The sequence below is a fragment of the Chiloscyllium plagiosum genome, unplaced genomic scaffold (genome assembly GCF_037043375.1).
Source record: "Chiloscyllium plagiosum isolate Xiang-an unplaced genomic scaffold, Cpla_swu_hap1 HiC_scaffold_3, whole genome shotgun sequence".
Classification (NCBI taxonomy): domain Eukaryota; kingdom Metazoa; phylum Chordata; class Chondrichthyes; order Orectolobiformes; family Hemiscylliidae; genus Chiloscyllium; species Chiloscyllium plagiosum.
In genome coordinates this window covers 86,221,373-86,244,002 of record NW_028270141.1, presented here as the reverse complement: position 1 = coordinate 86,244,002, position 22,630 = coordinate 86,221,373, and the positions used below count along the sequence as shown (strand labels likewise).

At 41.4% G+C, this 22,630-nt stretch overlaps 1 protein-coding gene across 7 annotated transcripts in view; it reads left to right on the top strand.

Moving 5' to 3' along the window:
- LOC122546175 (amine sulfotransferase-like) overlaps positions 1–22,630 on the top strand; it is a 124,461-nt gene that overhangs the window by 19,076 nt on the left and 82,755 nt on the right. Inside the window, exon 1 of one of the 7 annotated variants that reach the window (XM_043685001.2) lies at positions 17,964–18,153. The exons of the other annotated variants lie outside the window; for them this stretch is intronic. The gene's annotated coding sequence lies outside the window, so the exon portion shown is untranslated. Of the gene's footprint in view, positions 1–17,963; positions 18,154–22,630 lie in introns of those variants that run through there. 7 annotated transcript variants of the gene reach the window in all.

Here is a 22,630-nt window from a genome sequence, read left to right as displayed (position 1 = left end):
GTTTTATTGCATTCAAACACCACCATCTGTTTTAATTTGAAGATGCCGGTGTTGGACTTGGGTGTACAAAGTTAAAACTCACACAACACCAGGTTATTGTCCAACAGGTTTCCAACGCACAGCCACCTGATGAAGGAGCAGCGCTCCGAAAGCTAGTGCTTTCAATTAAACCTGTTGGACTAAAACCATCTGTTTTACTTATTCAGTGCAATATCAGGAAAATATATTTCACAACCTAAATCCTCCCATTTCAGTCTCTAATTGAAGCTGGAAATGTTGTGGGCTGTTTTGCAGAGGAGCTGCTTTGGAAATATTCCTACAATAACATTATCCAGCCTTCCTCCTATAGCTGCTGTTGGCTCAGCTTCCAGAGTGAGGAGAAACACAGCAGCTCTGTTCAGAGGGAATTAGATTGAGAGGTATGCACCTGATTGAGAAACGTCAATGTTTGAGGATGGATCCCCTCCTCTCCCATTGCCACCTCCTCCCCTCTCCTTCCACCCCCTTCTCTTCCCCTCCTCTCCCCTTCTCTCCCGCTGCCACCACTTCCCTTTCCCTTGCCACCCCCCTTACTGCCATCCCCACCTCTCCCCTCGTCAACCCCTCTCCTCACACTGCCACCCCCTCTCCAAAACGAAACACAGCAGCTCCATTCCGAGGGACATAGAGAGGTAAGCGTCTGACTGAGAAATATCTATGTTCAAGGACAGACCCCCCCTCCCATGACCTCACTGCCACCTCCTCCCCAAAACCTCCGAGTCCATTACTAGCCCTGAGCTTGAATTCTCCCTCTTCTCCGCCTGGCAGCCTTGCCTGATACCTCTCACCCTCCTCTCCACCCATCAGCCAAGCTTCCTCGTAGGATCCACTCTGCCCACCCTCCGACTCTCCTCCTCAGGCGATCTGCTATGACAGCATTCCCTGTGAGGGATCAAGGATTTATTCTTCGTGAGGAACTTTTAAAGTAATTAATATTGGAAAAGAGAAAGTCATGGACAGACTAATGAGACTAAAACGATAACTAATCTGCTGCGCCTTGTGGCCTACACCCAAGAGTGTTAAACGACAGGGCTGCAAAGGTAGTGCATACATTGGCTTGGATCTTGTAGAATGATGTCACTGATATGCTTCTCCATCCAGTTGGTGGCCTGGCCTGTTAGTCAGGCTGCACTGGGGCTGGGGGACTGATCACTGAGCCACTATTAAAACTCCACTGTATTTGGGACTCCAAAATTACAGGCACTTTACCATTTAGTGACTGAACTCCTCTCTGGAGATCAATTACAATGGTATCAATTACAATGTATGTGTCCATTGAGCACCGGAAGTCTGCCATATTTCAAAAAAATCAATGATTTTCTGAAAGTGAAATTGCATTAGATGAATTTGTTTGGATTTTTGAGGAGAAACTAGAATAATGGATAAAGGCATTCATAATGGACTGCACTAAAGCTTGTTACATAATGTTGGAGCTCATTGGATCGTGAGTAACATATTAGCATAGACTGAAGAGTATGGAGCTCATAAAGAGAAATTAGACAAATGCTCCAAAGATGCATTGTCTGTACAAGTGTGATTACTGCTAATTGTCAATAAAGGTACCTTTTTTCAATAATTTTTGGCATGATCGGCCAGCATTTATTGAGTATCCCTAATTGCCCAGAGGAGAGTGAAGACTCAGCCATATTGCTGCAGATCTGAAATCACACACAGGCCAGACCATGTAAGATTGTCCTTCCCTAAAGGGCATTAGTGAACCAGATTGGATTTTCCAAAATGCACTATAGATTTGTGGTCATTATTCCACACTTAATTCCAGATTTTTATTGAATACAATTTCCATCATCTGCTGTGGCAGGATTCAAACTTGGGCCGTCTGGATTAACAGTCCAGCGGTAATACTGCTAGGTCATCACCTAGTCAGTTCGAGGTAGTTCCTGTGAGCTTGTTTAATAGTCATGGGTTATTTCCAGTATATTGCTTAACTTGTCTTAGCATTGCCAGAGTGTTATCTATTCGTTTGAAGGAGAAAATATCTGCACAAGGACTATTGATAGTCAATTCATTTGGCAAAGCTAATCTAGAGAATCCATCAATTTTCTCATGCCAGTCCGATTGCTGATACTTAATTGTGTACTTAATTAACTAATTACTTAATTAATTGTGTAAGTGTGAGCTGATAGCAACAATGCCCACCTCTGCATTTAACTCACTGCTGGTGAAGGTATCATAGAGTCATAGAGATGTACAGTACGGAAACAGATCCTTTGGTCCAAGCCGTCCATGCCGACCAGATATCCCAACCCAATCTAGTCCCACCTGCCAGCACCTGGCCCATATCCCTCCAAATCCTTCCTATTCATATACCCATCCACATGACTCTTAAATGTTGCAATTGTACCAGCCTCCACCACTTCCTCTGGCAGCTCATTCCATACATGTACCACCCTCTGTGTGAAAAAGTTGCTCCGTAGCTCTCTTTTATATCTTTTCCCTCTCACCCTAAACCTATGCCCTTTAGTTCTGGACTCCACCACCCCAGGGAAAAGTCTTTTCCTATTTACCCTATCCATGCCCCTCATAATTTGTAAACTCTATAAGGTCACCCCTCAGCCTCCGACGCTCCAGGAAAAACAGCCCCAGCCTGTTCAGCCTCTCCCTATAGCTCAAATCCTACAACCCTGGCAACATCCTTGTAAATCTTTTCTGAACCCTTTCAAGTTTCACAACATCTTTCCGATAGGAAGGAGACCAGAATTGCACGCAATATTCCATAAGGCCTAACCAATGTCCTGTACAGCCACAACATGACTTCCCAACTCCTGTACTCAATGCTCTGACCAATAAAGGAAAGCATACCAAATGCCTCCTTTACTATCCTTTACTATCCTGTGACTCCACTTTCAAGGAGTTATGAACCTGCACTCCAAGGTCTCTTTGTTCAGCAACACTCCCAAGGACCTTATCATTAAGCTTGTTTAATAGTCATGGATTATTTCCAGTATATTGCTTAACTTGTCTTAGCATTGCCAGAGTGTTATCTACTCATTTGAAGGAGAAAATATCTGCACAAGGACTATTGATAGTCAATTCATTTGGCAAAGCTAATCTAGAGAATCCATCAGTTTTCTCATGCCAGTCCGATTGCTGATACTTAATTGTGTACTTATCATTATCATTAAGTGTATATGTCCTGCTGGGAATTGCTTTCCCAAAATGCAGCACCTTGCATTTATCTGAATTAAACTCCATCTGCCACTTCTCAGCCCTCTGGCCCATCTGGTCCAGGTCCTGTTGAGGTAACCTTCTTTGCTGTCCACTACACCTCCAACTTTGGTGTCATCTGTAAACTTACTAACTATACCTGTTATGCTCACATCCAAATCATTTATGTAAATGACAAAAAGTGGAGGACCCAGCACCAATCCTTGTGGCACTCCACTGGTCACAGGCCTCCAATCTGAAAAACAAACCTCCACCACTATCCTCTGTCTTCTATCTTTGAGCCAGTTCTGTATCCAAATGGCTAGTTCTCCCTGTATTCCATGAGATCTAACCTTGCTAATCAGTCTCCTATGGAGAACCTTGTCAAACGCCTTACTGAAGTCCATATAGATCACATCTACCGCTCTGTCTTCATCAATCCTCTTTGTTACTTCCTCAAAAAACTGAATCAACTTTGTGAGACATGATTTCCCACATACAAAGCCATGTTGACTATCCCTAATCAGTCCTTGCCTTTCCAAATACATGTACATCCTGTCCCTCAGAGTTCCCTCCAACAACTTACCCACCACCGACGTCAGGCTCACTGGTGTATAGTTCCATGGCTTGTCCTTACCACCCTTCTTAAACAGTGGCACCACATTAGCCAACCTCCAGTCTTCTGTCACCTCACCTGTGACTATCGATGATACAAATATTTCAGCAAGAGGCCCAGCAATCACTTCTCTAGCTTCCCACAGAGTTCTCAGGTACACCGATCAGGTCCGGGGTATTTATCAACCTTTACCCATTTCAAGACATCCAGCACTTCCACCTCTGTAATATGGACATTTTGCAAGATGTCACCATCTATTCCCCTACAGTCTATATCTTCCATATCCTTTTCCACAGTAAATACTGATGCAAAATACTCATTTACTATCTCCCCCATTTTCTGCGGCTCCACACAAAGGCCAACTTGCGGATTTTTGAGAGGCCCTATTCTCTCCCTAGTTACCCTTTTGTCCATAATGTATTTGTAAAAACTCTTTGGATTCTCTTTAATTTTATTTGCCCAAGCTATCTCATGTCCCCTCTTTGCCCCCCTGATTTCCCTCTTAATTATACTCTACTTCCTTTATACTCTCCTAAGGATTCACTCGATCTATCCTGTCTATACCTTACATATGCTTCCTTTTTCTTAACCAAGCCCTCAATTTCTTTAGTCATCCAGCATTCCCTATATCTACCAGCCTATCCTTTCACCCTAATAGGAATATACTTTGTCTGGATTCTCATTATCTCATTTCTGAAGGCTTCCCATTTTCCAGCTATCCCTTTACCTGCGAACATCTGCACCCAATCAGCTTTCGAAAGTTCTTGCCTAATACCATCAAAATTGGCCTTTCTCCAATTTAGAACTTCAACTTTTAGATCTGGTCTATCCTTTTCTAGCACTATTCTAAATCTAATGGAATATGGGGTCGCTGGCCCCAAAGTGCTCCCCCACTGACACCTCAGTCAACTGCCCTGTCTTATTTCCCAAGAGTAGGTCTAGTTTTGTACCTTCTCTAGTAATTAAATCCATATACTGAATCAGAAAATTGTCTTGTACACACTTAAGAAATTCCTCTCCACCTAAACCCTTAACACTATGGCAGTCCAGTCTATGTTTGGAAAGTTAAAATCCCCTACCATAACTGCCCTATTATTCTTACAAATAGCTGAGATCTCCTTACAAGTTTGTTTCTCAATTTCCCTCTGACTATTGGGGAGTCTATAATACAATCCCAATAAGGTGATCATCCCTTTCTTATTTCTTAGTTCCACCCAAATAACTTCCCTGGATGTATTTCCGGAAATATCCTCCCTCTGCACAGCTGTAATGCTATCCCTTATCAAAAATGCCACTCCCCCTCCTCTCTTGCCTCTCTATCCTTGCTGTTGCATTTGTATCCTGGAACATTAAGCTGCCAGTCCTGTCCATCCCTCAGCCATGTTTCCGTAATTGCTATGATATCCTCGTCCTATGTTCCTAACCATGCCCTGAGTTCATCTGCCTTCCCTGTTAGGCCCCTTGCATTGAAATAAATTAGTTTAATTTATCAGTCCCACCTTGTTCTCTGCTTTGTCCCTGTCTGCCCTGACTGTTTGACTTGCCTTTGTTCTGAACTATACCAGTCTTGGATTGAAATCTTTTCTCACTATCTCTCTGGGTCCCACACCCCACCTTACTAGTTTAAATCCTCCTGAGCAGCTCTAGCAAATTTCCCTGCCAGTATATTAGTCCGCTTCCAATTTAGGTGCAATCCGTCCTTCTTGTACAGGTCACTTCTACCCCAAAAGAGATTCCAATGATCCAAAAATGTGAATCCTTCTCCCATACACCAGCTCCTCAACCATGCATTCATCTGCTCTATCCTCCTATTCCTGTCCTCATTAGCTCGTAGCACCAGGAGTAATCCAGATATTACTACTCTCGAGGATCTCCTTTTTAATTTCCTGCCTAATTCCCTGTAATCTCCCTTCAGAATCTCAACCTTTTCCCTTCCTATGTCGTTGGTTCCAATGTGGACATTGACCTATTGCTGATCCCAACCTGGTGAGAACATTCTGCACCATGTCTGAGACATCCTTGATCCTAGCACCAGGGATGCAACACACCATTCTGATTTTTCGCTGCTGGCCACAGAAACGCCTGTCTGTACCTCGGACTAGAGAGTCCCCTAACACAATTGATCTCTTGGAAACCGACGTCACTCTCATTACATTGGAGCCAGTCTCAATACCAGAAACTTGGCTGTTTATGCTACGTACCCCTCAGTGTCCATCACCCCCTACACTTTCCAAAACAGCATACTTGTTTGAAATGGGGATAGCCACAGAAGACTCCTGCACTACCTGCCTACCTCTCTTACCTTTCCTGGAGTTAACCCATCTATGTGACTGTATCTGAGACTTTCTCCCTTTCCAATAACTGCCATCCATCTTCTCCTCTTGCTCTTATAAATTCCTCATCGCCTCTAACTGCCTCTCCAACTGATCCATTCAATCTGATAGGATTCACAACCAATGGCATTTATTATGGATATAATCCGCAGTAACCCATAAACACTCTCTAAACTCCCACATCCGACAAGAAGAGTATATCACTCTACTAAGGGCCATTTTTGCTTCTTTCAATATACAGACCTAGAAAATAGCTCTGTCTTATTCCTCTACAAAACCCTGCTTCACGTTAAATTAATATTTATGGCTTATATTTTAAGATTAATCAAGAGACATAGCTCATTAAACATATAATCAAGAAAGAACCCACTCTACTCATTACTGCAGACTTATTTTAAGGCTGCACTTGAAATCCACTTTTCTGCTTTCCCAAACAGGTTCCTCCAAATCAGTTGTGAATTTCACTGTTTTGTAATTTTTCCAGACGCACTCCAATGTCCAGCGATACATGAATTCAACAGCAAAGGCAGTAACAGCTAACTCTGTCAGTTAGCAATGTGGGTTTCCTTCTCTCTCTATCTCCTGCGCTGACCTCACAATGTGCTTCCTTTGTCTGTTCTTCTCCTTTTTAAAACTGCTGTTGTTTTGACTTTTTCTTCTAAGTTCCAAAACAATGCAACAGCATATAAAACAGCAATTGCTGCTCCTGGAATTCAAGGAAATAATCTCCAACAGTTAAAACACCTCAAAAAGGAGCAGCTGTTACAGCCAGAAATTTTTCCCATCCTCCATCTTGGATTACCCAGAATCCTTGTTCTTGAGCTTCTTTCTCTATTTGTGCATTGTTTATTTCTGCTTAATTAAAAGATCTTTATGCAAAAGCTATTGGCTTCTCTTCACCATGGCATATTATGTGAGCAGCAACTGCTCCCATTCCATACTGTGAGGCTTTGCATGTAGTTGCAATCATAAGTTTGGGTCAGAATAGGTCAGGGCTTCTGACTTTAATGAAGTCTCTTTGGCTTGTGTCAAGGCTCTTTTACATTGATCTCTCCATTTCCAATTCTTCTTTTGGCATCATACATTGCTCAACAGCTTGAGAATGGTTATAAACCTGCCAAATTTAGCAATCCCAAAAATGATGGTAGTTTTTTTACATTTTCTTGAGCTGGTGCCTCCATTCTGGTGTTTACTTTCGAAGTTGACTTGTATAGTCCCCTTGGCCTAAGCATTCGATGGATGTCTGTAGACAAAAAAGGCACATTTGTCTTCCTTTATTCTTAGGCCATAATCTTAAGAGTGTCTGCACAGAAGTATCTAAATTGTGGAAATGCTCTTTTACATTTCTCCTTGTGACTAAAGTGTTATGTAGGTTACTTTAAACGACTTTCAACCCACTTCAGATCTGGTCCATGTCATGTTGGAATACCACAGGTGCAGATGTGAATTCACATGTAAGTATCTTATATTTGAATGGTCCTTTATGTGTTGCAATTGTCAAGAGTTTCTGTGACTCAGAATTTGTACTCATCTAGAGACAGGCTTGACTAAAAGGTCCGTTTTACTGAAAAGCTAACCTCCAGCTAGTCCAGCAAAAAGAGCATTGATTAAAGGCAACAGATACTGCTCAGCAGAAAGTACTGGATTAATAGTGATCTTAATATCACTGCATGTGTGTACCGAATACTTCTTTCTTCATCACTGGTATAATAGGTGTGGCCTAATCACTGATATTAACAGATTCAAGGAATCCTGTCTTGACCAACCTCTGTAATTCAGCTCGACTTTTGATTGCGTGATGCAGTAGATCTAGTCTTGCAAAATATTGCTTGATTCTCATCCTTCGTTTTCAATTTGAAAGAGATCTTTTCCATGCTTCCCAGATCCCGATTAGAAACATATTATTTAGATCAGTTTCAGAATCTAATAAGCAAATTGCTTCAGCCGAGTTGACTTTCATTTTCTCCAATCACCTTCTTCCCAATAAAGTTGGAACATTACCTTTGACAAGTTGTAAGGGCAAATCTTCAGATTGACCATAAAACTAAACATTTACATTGATAGCATCTCTTAAAGGGCCCACTTTACCTGCGTATCTTCTTAATGCAATATTTGAGTGCTACAGTACAATGTGACTCAGATGCTCTGATACACACTTTCAGATGTGAATGAAACCGCCTGACCTGCTGTTCACCTCTATTCTTAACAGTTTGTCATTCAGTAAGGGAGTGAGCCAATATGTTCAAATTGAGTTCCTTGTCCTTCTAGGTGGAAGTTGTGTGTTTGGAAGGTACTGTCTGAAGACATTTGATGAATTTTTGCAGTGCATCTTGTAGATAGTACACCTTTCTGCTACTGAATGTCAATGATAGAGGGAGTGCTTATGGATGTGGTGCCAATCAAGCAGGCTGTTTGACCTGGATGGTGTCAAGCTTCTTGATAGAACTGCACTCATCCAGGCAAGTGACATTCCATCACACTCCTGACTTGTCTTGTAGATGGTGGACAGACTCTGGGGGGGTCAGGAAGTGAGTAACTCGCCATAATATTCCTCAACTCTGATCTGCTCTTGTAGTCACTGTGTTTATGTGGCAAGTTCAGTTGAGTTTCTGGTCAATGGTAAGCCAAGGATTTGATAATGGGAGATTCAGTGGCTGTAACACTAGTGAATGTCAAAGGTAGATTGTCTCTTATTGGCGATGGTCATTATCTGGCATTTGTGTAGGGCAAACGTTACTTGCCATTTGTCTGCCCAAAGCCTGGATACAGCCCAAATCTTGTTGCATTTGAACATGGATTGCTTCAGTATCTGAGAAGTTGTGAATGGTGCTGAACATTTTGCAACCATCAGCGAACATTCCTATTTCTGACTTTATGATGGAGGGAAGGTCATTGATAAAACAGTTGAAGATGGTTGGGCCCAGAACATCACCCTGAGGAATTCCTGTGAAGATGTCATGTAGCTGAGATGACTGAATTGCAATAATATGAGAACAAGGATCATTATCCTAAGATTGAGCCAATCTTTGTTAACCTACCAGTGCACAACCCACTTGATAAGTCAAGGTTTGCTGGCATTAATCATGATAAAGTGTCAGTTGTGCACAACAATTGATTTTCTGAACCCATGCATGATAAAACATTGTTGCCAGGAAACAATAGAATCAGGTTTCCATAGAGGGAGCAAGGCCAAGTGCTGAGTTTTACAAAATGGTTAAGAAGTGCTAGCGAAGAATTACACCACTGGTACCAATCATCATTGTAGCACAGACTTAATCGGTTTCCTATACTCTACAGATGAGAGACAATGTAATATGGAGAAGGCATATAGATCAACTCTTATTAACCAGAACAAGTATGCCAGGGTGACATCAATTAAGATTCTTAAATAATTGTGCCACTGGAGACCTGGATACACCTGAGAACGGAGCAAAAACTGGACCATGTAAAGGAGACAGTACCTTACTGGAAAATATCATGACATTGTGCAAATCTCTGACTATTCAGTTATTTCAGGAAAAGGCAACAACAGATGATGTTCCTAGTGCATCTAAAAACCACAGGGTTAAACCCAATTAGAAAAGTAAACAGGTGCATGAGGTGCATAACACTCATACAGAAATCAATAACTTCCAGAATATCTTACTGACTGACTGTTGGATGTAACATTGTAAACATTGTGAATGTTTTCATTTCAGAAACCATTGTAAAGGGGAGGAATGTTTTGTCTTTGTGTAAGTATGGTGGACTGTCATCAGCTGCAGACCAGTGTTCGTAATAATATGTGAATAAATTTTAATCTGCATTTAGTTGTTATTTGCCAAAGAACGTTTAACGTACCACTTCACAAAGTTTTATAGGAGTTTTTAGAGGAGTTGTGTGTATTATTTATATAGTTACACAGTAGAGGAGTTGTGTGTATTATTTATATAGTTACACAGTTTAAATGTTTTGTTAGTAATCTTTTCATCTTTGTTCAAATAAGCTCAGTTTCCAATAAACACTTTTTTGTGACTTGTAATCTGACCGTCTTGTTTCTGTATACTGAGCTTTATACAGCCTGATTTACGCAATCAGTAATATTAGTTTCCTTTTAAATTCAAATTTTGTTGTGCCAGTGGAGAAGTAGGACAAAGAAAGAAATCAATTCACCCATTTTAACTGGATTGTAACAAAATTGATAACTTAGTTAAACAACAGTTGAAATTGCAATATTGTTTCTAATTAAAATAACTATGAAATGTTTGAAGTGAATGTTTCTCATGAATTTCTAATTTTGCAAATTTGCAGAGCAATGTCTGTCCGTTATTAGCATCATGACAAAATACATTGCATCTAATAGAAGCCAATCATCCTCGTACATCTGTACCTGCTGTTTGTGTTGTGCTTTGTCCCATATCTCTGCTTTTTGTCTGTAATCTTCACAGCCCCAAGCACATGAATGACTCACTTGTAGCCCTATGGAACCACGTTTCAACAGATTTTCAGGCAGAATATTCCAGATCCCAACAGCTCTCTCCTTTTCAAAATTGAAAACTGCTATGAGGTTACCTTCCAACCTTCCGAGGAGATCAGTCCGAAGTTTTCCTACCTCTCCTCATTGCTACATTGCCTTATCCTTGGCACAATAAATCATTGCTTACCACTGCTTCAGCAAATGTTGTCCTTGTTTAATATCTGAACTGCAATCTGTGAATGAAATGCACTGAACATCATGAAATTTGCTATGAGGTCTTCTGTGCACCACATGATACGCCCTGATGTGATCTTAGTGGTGTGTTTGATGTGAGTAAGAAAGGTGTCTCAAGTTAGAAGTGTTGTTATTTGCTATTGTTATTTCAGTTTCTTGAGGAGACAAATTGAACACCGTGCGTGACTTAATTATTTGCAGGGGCAAGGTAAATTGAATTGCTTAATATTGATTCTTCTGCTTGATGGGGATGCTGCAGGAGATTTCAAGTTTAATGGTGCTTCTGAAGAGACATGTTTGATTTGAAATGTTAATTTTGTTTTTTTTCTCTACAAATGCAGTCAGACCTGCTAAGTTTCTCCAGCACTTTCTGTTGCTATTTCAGGTTGCTATCATTCACAGTACTTTGCTTTTATTATAGGGGCTTTAAGGAACATCTCATATCATTTTGCATTCAAATATGAAAACCTGGATGACCAAGACATTTGTTTCAAGAATATTTCTCTCTGTACACTAAGCCTTCTTTCAAGGAATATTGTGTCAGAGAACACATTGACTTCAAGATCTTAGCAGGGTCTTTAACTTTCCAAATATTGACTGCGAATACTATAGTTCAAGTACTTTACATGGGTCAGTTTTGTCCAATGTGTGCAGGAGGTTTTCCTGACAGGCCAACAAAGGGCGAGGCCACATTATATTTGGTACTGGGTAATGAACCCAGCCAGCTGTTAGATTCGGAGGTAGGTGAGCACTTTGGTGATAGTGACCACAATTCGGTTATGTTTACTTTAGTGATGGAAAGGTATAGGTATATATCGCAGGGCAAGATTTATAGAAAGGCAATTATGATGCGATGAGGCAAGATTTAGGATGCATAGGATGGGGAAGGAAACTTCAGGGGCTGGGCACAATTGAAATGTGGAGCTTATTCAAGGAACAGCTATTGTGGATCCTTGATAAGTATGTATCGGTCAGGCAGGGTGCAGGAGCCGTGGTTTATTAAGGAAGTTGAATTTCTTATCAAGAAGAAGAAGGTTTATGTTAGGATGAGATATGATGGCTCAGTTAGGGCACTTGAGAGTTACATGTTAACCAGGAAGGACCTAAAGAGAGAGTTAAGAAGAACCAGGAGGGGACATGAGAAGTCATTGGCAGATAGGATCAAGGAAAACCATACAGCTTTCTATAGGTTTATCAGGAATAAAAAAATGACTAGAGTAAGATTAGGCCAATCAAGGATAGTAGTGGGTAGTTGTACCCACCACTGGAGTCAGAGGAGATAGGGGAAGTGCTAAATGAATACTTTTCATCAGTATTCACACTGGAAAACGACAATGTTATCAAGGAGAATGCTGAGGTACAGGCTACTAGACTAGATGGGATTAAGATTCACAAAGAGGAGGTGTTAGCAATTCTGGAAAGTGTAAAAATAGATAAGTCCCCTGGGCTGGATGGGATTTATCCTAGAATTCTCTAGGAATCCAGGGAGGAGATTGCCAAGCCTTTGGCTTTGATCTTTATATCATCATTTTCTACAGGAATAGTGCCAGAAGACTGGAGAACAGCAAGTGTTGTTCCCTTGTTCAAGAGGGGAATAGGGACAACTCTGGTAATTATAGACCAGTGAGCCTTACTTCGGTTTTGGGTAAAGTGTTGGAAAGAGTTATAAGAGATAGGATTTATAATCATCTAGAAAGGAATAAGTTAATTAGGTATAGTCAACATGGTTTTCTGAAGGGTAGGTCGTGCCTCACAAACTTTATTGAGTTCTTTGAGAAGGTGACCAAACAGGTGGATGAGGGTAGAGCCCGTTCATGTGGTGTACAGAGGAACCTCGATTATCCGAATACCAATTATCCGAAAATTGGATTATCCAAAGGAGATCTCGAGGTCCCAGTAGAAACATTATATCAAAGATGTGTTTCAACAGTGATTGCTTCTTTTGTTTACAGTGATTAAATAGGCACCGTCTCAAAATGACTGACCTCCCGCCCCTTCTCTCTCCCCACACTTTCCCTGGAGTTCTATAGGGGGGTGTACCCTAAACCCCCCCTTCCCCAGATAATCTCTCCAACATTGTTCTGTACAGGGCAAACGTGGAACCTCTCAAAAAGTTGCAGTAAAACGTTCTGTGTGTGGCTCTGTTTGTGTGTGTGTGTCTGTGCTATTTGGAGACTTACCCCACAAAGGCAGCTGCAGCAGTAGTCTTGCTGTTGGTGTACAGTCCGGCTGCCCCTGAGAGGGGTCGCTGTGGACGGGGTTTGGGGTGGGGGGCGTTGTTGGATGGGTTTGGGGAGCTGGGGGGGTGGTGTTGGATGGGTTTGGAGGGGTTGGGGCGGTGTTGGACAGGATTGGAGGGTGGGGCGGGAGGCAGAACTGGATAGGTTTGGGGGATGTGGGCGGAATTGGATGGGGTTGGCGGATGGGGGCAGTATTGGAAGGGTTTGGGGGATGGGGGGGTGTTGGATGGGTTGGGGGGGGCAGTGTTGGGGGTGGGGGCTTGTACGCTACAGGCTCCTGAATGGGGAGCAGACTTTTAAACTCCGAGCCCCAGAGGAAAGCCATTTAATCGATTAACTGAATAATCGATTATCCGAATGAAATAGTGTCTGCCCATCTCATTTGGATAATTGAGGTTCCCCTGTATATGGGTTTCAGTATGGTGTTTGATAAGGTTCCCCACAGTAGGCTATTGCACAAAATATGGAAGCATGGGATTGAGGGTGACTTAGCAGTTTGGATCAGAAATTCGCTAGCTGAAAGAAGACTGATGGGAAATATTCATCCTGGATGTTCAGTTACTAGTGGTGTACTGCAAGGATCTGTGTTGGGTCCACTGCTGTTTGTGATTTTTATAAATGACCTGGATGAAGGCATGGAAGGATGGGTTAGTAAATTTGCAGATGATACTAAGGTCGGTAGAGTTGTGGATAGTGATGAAGGCTGTTGTAAGTTACAGAGGGACATAGATAAGCTGCAGAGCTGGACTGAGAGGTGGCAAATGGAGTTTAGTGTAGAAAAGTGTGAGGTGATTCACTTTGGTCGGAATAACAGGAATGCAGAGTACTGGGCTCAAGGTAAGATTCTTGGTCGTACAGATGAGCAGAGAGATCTCGGTGTCCATTTACATAGATCCTTGAAAGTTGCCACCCAGGTTGATAGGGTTGTTATGAAGGCTTTTATTGGCAGAGGGATTGAGTTTCAGAACCATGAGGTCATGTTGCAGCTGTACAAAACTCTGGTGCAGCCACACTTGTAATATTGCACACAGTTCTGGTCACTGCATTTTAGGAAGGACGTAGAAACTTTGGAAAGGGTTCAGAGGAGGTTTACTAGGATGTTGCCTGGTATGGAGGGAAGGTCTGATGAGGAAATGCTGAGGGATTTGAGGCTGTTTTTGTTAGATAGAAGAAGGTTGAAAGGTGACTTAATTGAGACATATAAGATAATCAGAGGGTTGGATAGGTTAGACTATGAGAGCCTTTTTTCCTTGGATTGCGATGGCTAGCATGAGGGTACGTAGCTTTACATTGAGGGATGATAGATATAGGACAGATGTCAGAGGTAGTTTCTTTACTCAGAGAGTAGTAAGGGTATGGAATGCTTTGCCTGCAACGGTAGTAGATTCGCCAACTTTAAATACATTTAAGTCGTCATTGGACAAGCATATGGATGTACATGGAATAGTGTAGGTTAGATGGGCTTCAGATTGGTTTCACAGGTCAGTGCAACATCGAGGGCTGAAGGGCCTGTACTGCGCTGTAATGTTCTATGTTCTAAGATACAGCTTCTCCTAGATAATGCTCTCGGTCATCCTGTCAACCTTGATGGCCTGTCAGAAATTTCAATGTGTTTTTCCTGTCGCCTAACTTTTTCTATTCTAGGATCATAGAGATTTTACAACACAGTAAAACGCTATTTGGCCCATCATATTTCTGCTGGTCATCAAATATCTATCTTGGCCTGTGGCCTTTTATACAATGGCATTTCAAGTGCTCATCCAGTTGGCTCTAAAATGCCTTGAGGGTTTCTGCCACTTTTGAGCAGTGAGTTCCAGATACCCACAGTCTTCTGGCTGAAAAGGATTGACAGGCAATGGCTCAGTGTGTAATAGCAACAATCAAGGCTTATTGTTTACATTTTACATTCTCGTTGTTCACCCCAGAATTGGATGGTGAGAATAAAGCAATAGTAAAGGAATAATGGAATGCATAATATCCTCAAGGATATCAACAACATTGCTCATTTGATGGGATAAAGTTAATGGTGTATGAGAAAAAAAATGTCCTGAATGTGGTAATGACCTCAATGGAGTTAACGACATTGTCTATGAAGTTCAGCAGGAGACCACTATCCAGCAGAGGACATTGGCTTTGAAGAGATGGTGGAAACTGATGAATGACGTGATCAATCATAGCATTAACCTCTCAAGGAAATCTATTAATGGATGAAAAATAGAGTCCTGTCCAACCCTCTTTTGATAAATCCTTAAAGGTCATTGATAATCGTGTCCCTTTTGTCGCATTAATTCCACTGGAATCTGGCTTCTCAAATGATGCTGCCTTTAATTTGAAACCAAAATCATCTCATCTTAAGGCATTGAACCTCTGAATATAGAAGATGCTTGTGTGCGTGAGCTCCTTCGGGAAAGCTCTGATAATATGAATCATTCATTAAACACCAGTAAACAATTTCCTCTTTCAACCCATTCCCAAGGTCACTGTTGAGATGAACCATTCTCCATATTTTCTGTGCATCCTCTTAGCAAAGGACATGTCAATGACAAAATTCACCATCACCTCCAAATGTGCCTGTTAAGCCTTTAGCTGACTGAGAAAGAGCATTTGAGGACCAATATTTCATACCTGAGACCAAGTTTGTTTACTTGGCAGCAGTGATTTTCCCGGCTTTATATGCTTCAGAGATATGGAAAATCAATGGCAGGCACTTCAAAACACTGAGAGTGGGTAGAACATTGATGGATACAGTCAGATGTGGGGAAATGTGAAATTGTCCACATTGGCAAGAAGAATAGAAAAGCAGCACATCACGTAAATGGAGAGGGTTTGCAGAACTCTGTGATACAGAGAGATCAGGTTATCATGGTACTTGAATCAGAAAGGTTGGTGTGCAGGTACAGCAATTAATTAATTGAATATGTAAGTAGAAATGTTTTACTAGATTTAATATGCAAGATCACACTCCTGAGAACAGAATTCAGAGAGGGATCACTTGACTGGTTCCTGGGATGAAAGAGTTATTTTAGGGGGAAAGGCAAGACAGGTTTTGAGCTGGATCTATTTGATTATAGAAGAATGGGGGATATCTTATTAAAACTATAAGGTTCTGAAAGGACTTTACAGGGTAGAGGCTAAAAAGATGTTTCCTCTTGTGGAATGCCTAGAACACAGTTTAAATATTAAGGTTCTCACATTTAAGACAGAAATGAGGAGGAATCTTTTCTCAGATGGTTTTAGGTATTTGGAATTCTCTTCAGTGGAGGCAGGGCCAGTGAACATTTTAAAGCAGAGGGCGATAGATTTTTGACAAATAGGAGTTCAGTGGTTAGCACTGTTACCTCACAGCGCCAGGGACCCGGGTTCGATTCCCGGCTCGGGCAACTGTCTGTGGGTTCTCCCCTTGACTGTGTGGGTTTCCTCCGGGTGCTCCGGTTTACTCCCACAGTCCAAAGATGTGCAGGTCAGGTGAATTGGCAATGCTAAATTGTCTATAGTGTTACGTGGATTAGTCATGGGTGTGGGATATAGGTAAAGTAGTGTTACTTCTGCAATCATAATTACTTATGCAAGGTAAATGCACTCACACCAGTGTATAATTGTTTCAACCCAAGAGCTGAGTCAACAAGAATGAAAACTATGTGGAGGAAATATATAATTGTTTTTGTATTAGCTTCAATGTGAATGCAAGAATGAAACGTGCCTGCTAACAATGGTAGACAAATAGATACAGTGCTGTGAAGCAGATATGCTGTGCCAGATATGATTGTGCAAGCAGTAGTTATAAGCATCTGTTTCCCACTTTTGCAAAAACACAAAAACAAACCCCAATTAAAAGGTCATAAGGATCAATATGGTTGGGGAAAGGGAGGAAATCGCACATGTGGAGGAAGTAGATAATCATGAAGAAGGATATACCTAACAATGGGCCACAGCAGGATGTGGTAAAATGGCCGAGTAAAACTTGTACTTTGTTATGCACAAGGCCGGATACGGCAAGAGATAAACAATAGTAATGGGCACCGGGTTTGGAGTAGTGAATCCTATATAAGATATGTACTTGCTAAACTCTATGTGCCTTACCTCAGGCACCTCACTTGCAAGCGTATAATAAATATACGGATTGCTTCAGATCTTGTCTCGGACTGAAATTATTGAAGTGAGTGAGCTTTGATTCTCACATGGGTAAATGTAGGGGAATGGGTGGGTTGCTCTTTGGAGGGTCGGTGTGGACTTGTTGGACTGAAGGGCCTGTTTCCATACTGTAGAGAGTCTAATCTAAACAGCAAAGTGGAATTGAGACCACAATTAGATCAACATTGATTTTCTTAAATGGCAGAGCAGGCTTGGGGGACTAACTAGCCTCTTCCTGCTTCTAATTTGTTTGCAGGAGGGGCATTGTGAGAAGGTGGGTGGGTAACAAGAGGGGTTGAGCAGTGATCAGGGACAGGAGGGAGTTGACTGCTGGGAGGGTGATAGGAAGGGTAGACGGCAGGAGGGTGAGCAGCAGTTGATGGGGATCTGGAGTAAGGGATTTGATTTTAGTGCATTTTTATTTCCTGGGTGGATGGCTGTGAAAATTATTTAAAGTGATTGAAAACAAAAACATAAATTGCTGAAGAAACTCTGCAGGTCTGGCAGCATCCGTGGAGAGAAAGCAGAGTTAATGTTTTGGGACCAGCGACTCTTCTTCCACTGTTTCATTCCAGATTTCCAGCGTCCCGTAGTTCTTTGCTTAGTTTCAATGTAATTGGTTGCTTGAAAAACTTGTCACTCATCACCGCAGTTCCTGTTGAGAGCGAATACAGAATAACGCAATCAGTCTCCCATGGAAAGAGTTACAGTGGTCGCCACCGATATCAACACATCTGTCGGCAAGGCTTTCTTCCAAGTTGGCAACTAAACAGGATTAGCTGCTGGTCACGACGGTTTGTGAGGCTAGAACTATCTTAATTCGATGCAGTGCCTTCCATTGCAGCCACAAATGCTCCGGTTTTGCATCCTCGCTCCATTCTGAGGGATTGGGGAAGCAATGAAATCAGAAGGCGAGCAGGCGGATTCCTGAAAGTGCAGGTGCAAGTCTAGACTATGCTTTTTACCTGTCGAGGAATAATCTTTGTTTTTAAATTTCAGTATTGCAGCCAGCATTAACGGTACAGGTCAGAGATCTGGAGCCAAGAGGCCCGCAGAACTTTTAACTGAGAAGCTAAACTGGTCAGATGTTCGTTTTTTTTTTAGATTAGATTCGGTTCCTTACAGTGTGGAAACAGTTAGGCCCAACATGTCCACATCGACCCACCGAAGAGTAACCCACCCATACCCGTTTCCCTCTGACTAATGCAATTGGCAATTTAGCATGGCCAATTCACAGGACCTGCACAGCTTTAGATTGTGGGAGGAAACCCACGCAGACACGGGGAGAATGGGCACGGTGTTTGCACAATGTGGATTGCTGGGAAGACATAAGAATTAGCAAACATATTGTCAAAAGTATCAATTGTTACAATTATTGACAATTATTACAAAAGGGAACTAACACAGCTGCAGTGCCTTATCGAAATATATAATAGTCTAACTACTTAATGTAACAAGGGATTTGGGAACAGGGGCTATCTTCCAATGACTTGTCTATATTTATAATACTTGGTTGTGATGAAACAACTTCAACACTTATTTTGCACTACGAAAGATGGTCAAAGGATGTCAACTTCAAACCCACTCCCCAACCCCACAACCTGCCCCAAATTCTGGATGGTGAAAGTCCTGTATTAACTCTAATTTTGCATTTAGCACCCCTGCAAAGCAGAAGAAGTATTTTCTAAAATGTTTTGGTGTTTTCAGAATCACAAAGTCATGTTACATCAATCTAAGCATACACAGAATGTTACTGTCATAGTTTTTTTTAAAATCTGCAATGAAATGTGTTGTATTGTGAGGAATATGCACTGCAAAAGAGCTGACTCGATTTCCTTCAATTTCCAAAGCGGTCAAAGTAGTGGATCTCAAAGGAACAACTGGAGGTCGCTAAAGATGTTGGGACAGTTGTTCTCTATGTTTTCTTTAAAGTGTATAATACTTGAAGTTCCCAGGTTACACTGTTCCTTGCTGTACTGCTCTCTACCCTTATTACATCGATGATGCTGGATTAGTGGTGCTGGAAGAGCACAGCAGTTCAGGTTGTTGACCCTGGGTTTGCAGGAGGTGCAGTGCCTCATGCCGCAATCATACTTCTTCCTCGGTCCCAAGTCTCCTGTCCCTGCATTGAGCTCTAAGTAAGTCAACGTTCTAAGATATCTGGCAAATTAACAGGAATGGGTAGCCAGTCCATACAGGTGAACATCTAAACACTAACAAGGAGCAATCCTTCCACAGAACAAGCAAATTTTTCTCTTGTATCAAATGGTTAAGATGATCTTCTTCTCCCGTGGTACAGGAGCTTTAGCTGCTAGATTGTTGAGCCATTGACCCCCTTTAGTGGCAGGGTCAGGATGTTTCATTTTGATCCTCTAGTCCAACTGATTCCACCTTACACAAGAGGGACTGTCTCTGACCTGTCTGGCTTAACTCTCAACATCATTGTGCTCAGGCAACTTGCACAATTAAATGACACAGTGATCCCAGTTGTATCACTACATTTTAGATGTTCCAGTCCTAAACCCTAACAGAATATCACCTACCCACCCCTCTATCCATGCCATGTCTCTGCTCCCTTGCCAACTGCAGAGGTTTCTGAAGTGCAATGCAGCCAACCAGGACTCAGGTTGTTCCCTCACTAGCCACACCCCTGTGTCACCCTACTGCCAGTAATGGGGGCAGAAGTCCATTTTTCAATGGTTCTCAAGTCTTTCTGACTCTGTGAAAATCTGAACCAAAATACAGATCCTTGAAAATAAAGAGAAGCTTTACCTGATTGGTCCCAAGGATAAGAGACTTGAGCTACAAAATTAGCGTGAAGATGTATAGTTTATCTTGTTAGGAAAAGGAAGTTAAGGAGCAATCTATGAGAAGTGTATGAGAATATGACTGGTTTAGATATGGTAGCTTAAGAAAAGTTGCTCCCATTAGCTGTTCACTCACTAAAGGATACAGATTTAAGTTTTATTTTAATATAAGAGACCCAGGAGTGATTTGAAGAAGCACATTTTCATGTAGGACAATTAAAGTCTTGGAACTTGCTATTTATGAGAGTGGTGAACACAGACAATTAATGATTTTAAAATCAAATTGAATAGACCATTGAGGGAAATAAACTCGCAAGGCTACAAGAATGATGAAAAATATCAGACTTACTGGCTTGCTGTACAGAGCTGTCATGGAGTAAATGAATAGCTTTGATCTATGCTGTAATACTGCTGCTATTCTGCAGTCAGTCTCTCCTTGCATGTGATAAAGCAGGTGTCATAACTTCAGCAGCTAATTTTAGAGAAGTGCTTCTGCCATATACACATTTCTTGAGACACCTAAACTTGCAACCTCTATCTAAAAGAGTAAAGGTAGCAGATGTACAAGCGCATCTCCACTGTTTCTAAAGGCTCAAAATTATGGAAGTCCCTTCCTAACAGAATTATGAGTGTTTCTATGCTCTGAAGATTGTCAAGTTTTAAGGCAGCAGCTCCCCATCGTCTTTTCCATAGCAATTAGGTTGGGTAATTATGCCAGCCCAGCCAATGGTGTTTATATCACAGGAAATAATTTTAAAATGGGGGCACCAGTAGTTGGAGAATGTTTATTTCCTGCATAGCCTCACTAACCTAGAGTCATACAGCATACAGACCTTTTGATCCAACTCATCCCGCTGACCAGAAATTTCAACCTGACCTTGTCCTATCTGCCAGCATTCGGTCCATATCCCTCTAAACCCTTCCTATTCATATACACATCCAGATGCCTTTTAAATGTTGTCATTGTATCAGCCTCCACCACTTCCTCTGGCAACTCATTCCATACATGCACCATACGCTACGTGAAAATGTTACCCCATGCCCGCTTTAAATCTTTTCCCACTCACTTTAAACCTATACCCTCTAGCTCTGGACTCCCCTACCCTCGTGAAAAATACCCTGGCTATTCACTCAATTCATGGCCCTCATGATTCTATAAATTTCTTGTAAGGTCACACCTCAGCCTCTGATGCTCCAGGGAAAAAGCCCCAGGCTATTCAGAGTCTCCGTATGATTTAAACCCTCCAGTCCCGACAAAATCTTTGTAAATCTTTTCTGCACCTTCCCAAGTTTAACAACGTAGTTTCTATAGAAGGGTGACCAGAATTGTACACAGTATTCCAAAAGAGGTCTCAGCAATGACCTGTACAGCAGCAACATGACATCCCAACTCCTATACTCAATGTTTTGACCAACAAAGGAAAGCATGCTATTCTTTTGCACGAGTGATTTCACTTTTTTTTTCAAAGGCATTAATAAAATGTCATTCCCAGTAGCAAACGTATTGTTCCAACTTTAGAATTAATGATGTCTGTGCCAGCTTGTAGGTAGATGGTAAACCAGCAGGAAAATAAAGAGTGAGAAACTAAATGTTTACTGCAAATTCTTTCCCAATTTTTGCTAGATTCTAAAAATCCATTTCCTGTCATTTCTAGCTCCAGACATCTATGTATATGGAAAGTTCTGCAAGCTGTTCTGCAGATGAATTAATCATCCCCTGCAGGTTTGCTCTTTCTGCTGCCTCTGGATGATTCAATATGTTCAAGTGCAGGAATGTGAAACTTTACTCCGTTGTTCCTCTCCGAACTGATTATCCGTTAACTAACGTGACTAACTGTATGAAACCACAAAATAGAGCTGAAGTTTCACTTTGTGTAATTCGAGCAGAGAAGATTTTTCCAGCATTACAAATTCTGGAAAATGTTCAACAACTATTATCTGGTGTGATTTCCACCCCCTACAAACTAAAGATAAGCTAGAGTACAGAGGATAATAAGACTGAAAGCTGTAAAACAATGTACATTCAGTAATGAACTCAAAAACGTAAAGTGAGGCAGTATTGATTTATTATGTGTTCTGTAAGGAAGATTGTTCCCTGGAGTTTCATGAAAAGAAAGGGCAACAGCAGCAGAGAAGGTAGATTTTGGAATGGAAAACATTGAAATTTGCTGACAATATTTATTTGCATTTTTAAAAATTGCTTGATTGAATAAATCGCATTATGAAAAGTTCTGCTTTCAGGATAAGAGCTATATGCCTGTGAGCACAAAATGAATGTGAATGAACAGAAACTTTTATAAAAATTTATTTATTTCAGTTTTTTTGTTTATTGATCTATTAGTTAATCAAAATTTCTGTGTTCTCCCAATTATCCAACACAATTTTGGTGTTGATTAGTGAAAACTCTGGTGTTAATATTTCCTGTTATTATGCTACAAAGTTTATCTGGTATGTAATGGTAAGGACGCTGATTCACAAGACTGCAGTGTCTTTCTTTCCAAAATGCAGCAAGATTTCTGCACAGTCGTTTAGTTAATACCAAAAAGTACTGTACTGATGGAGTTGCTGTCGGTTGGACAAGATATTAAACTAAAACTCCCTTTTCCTAT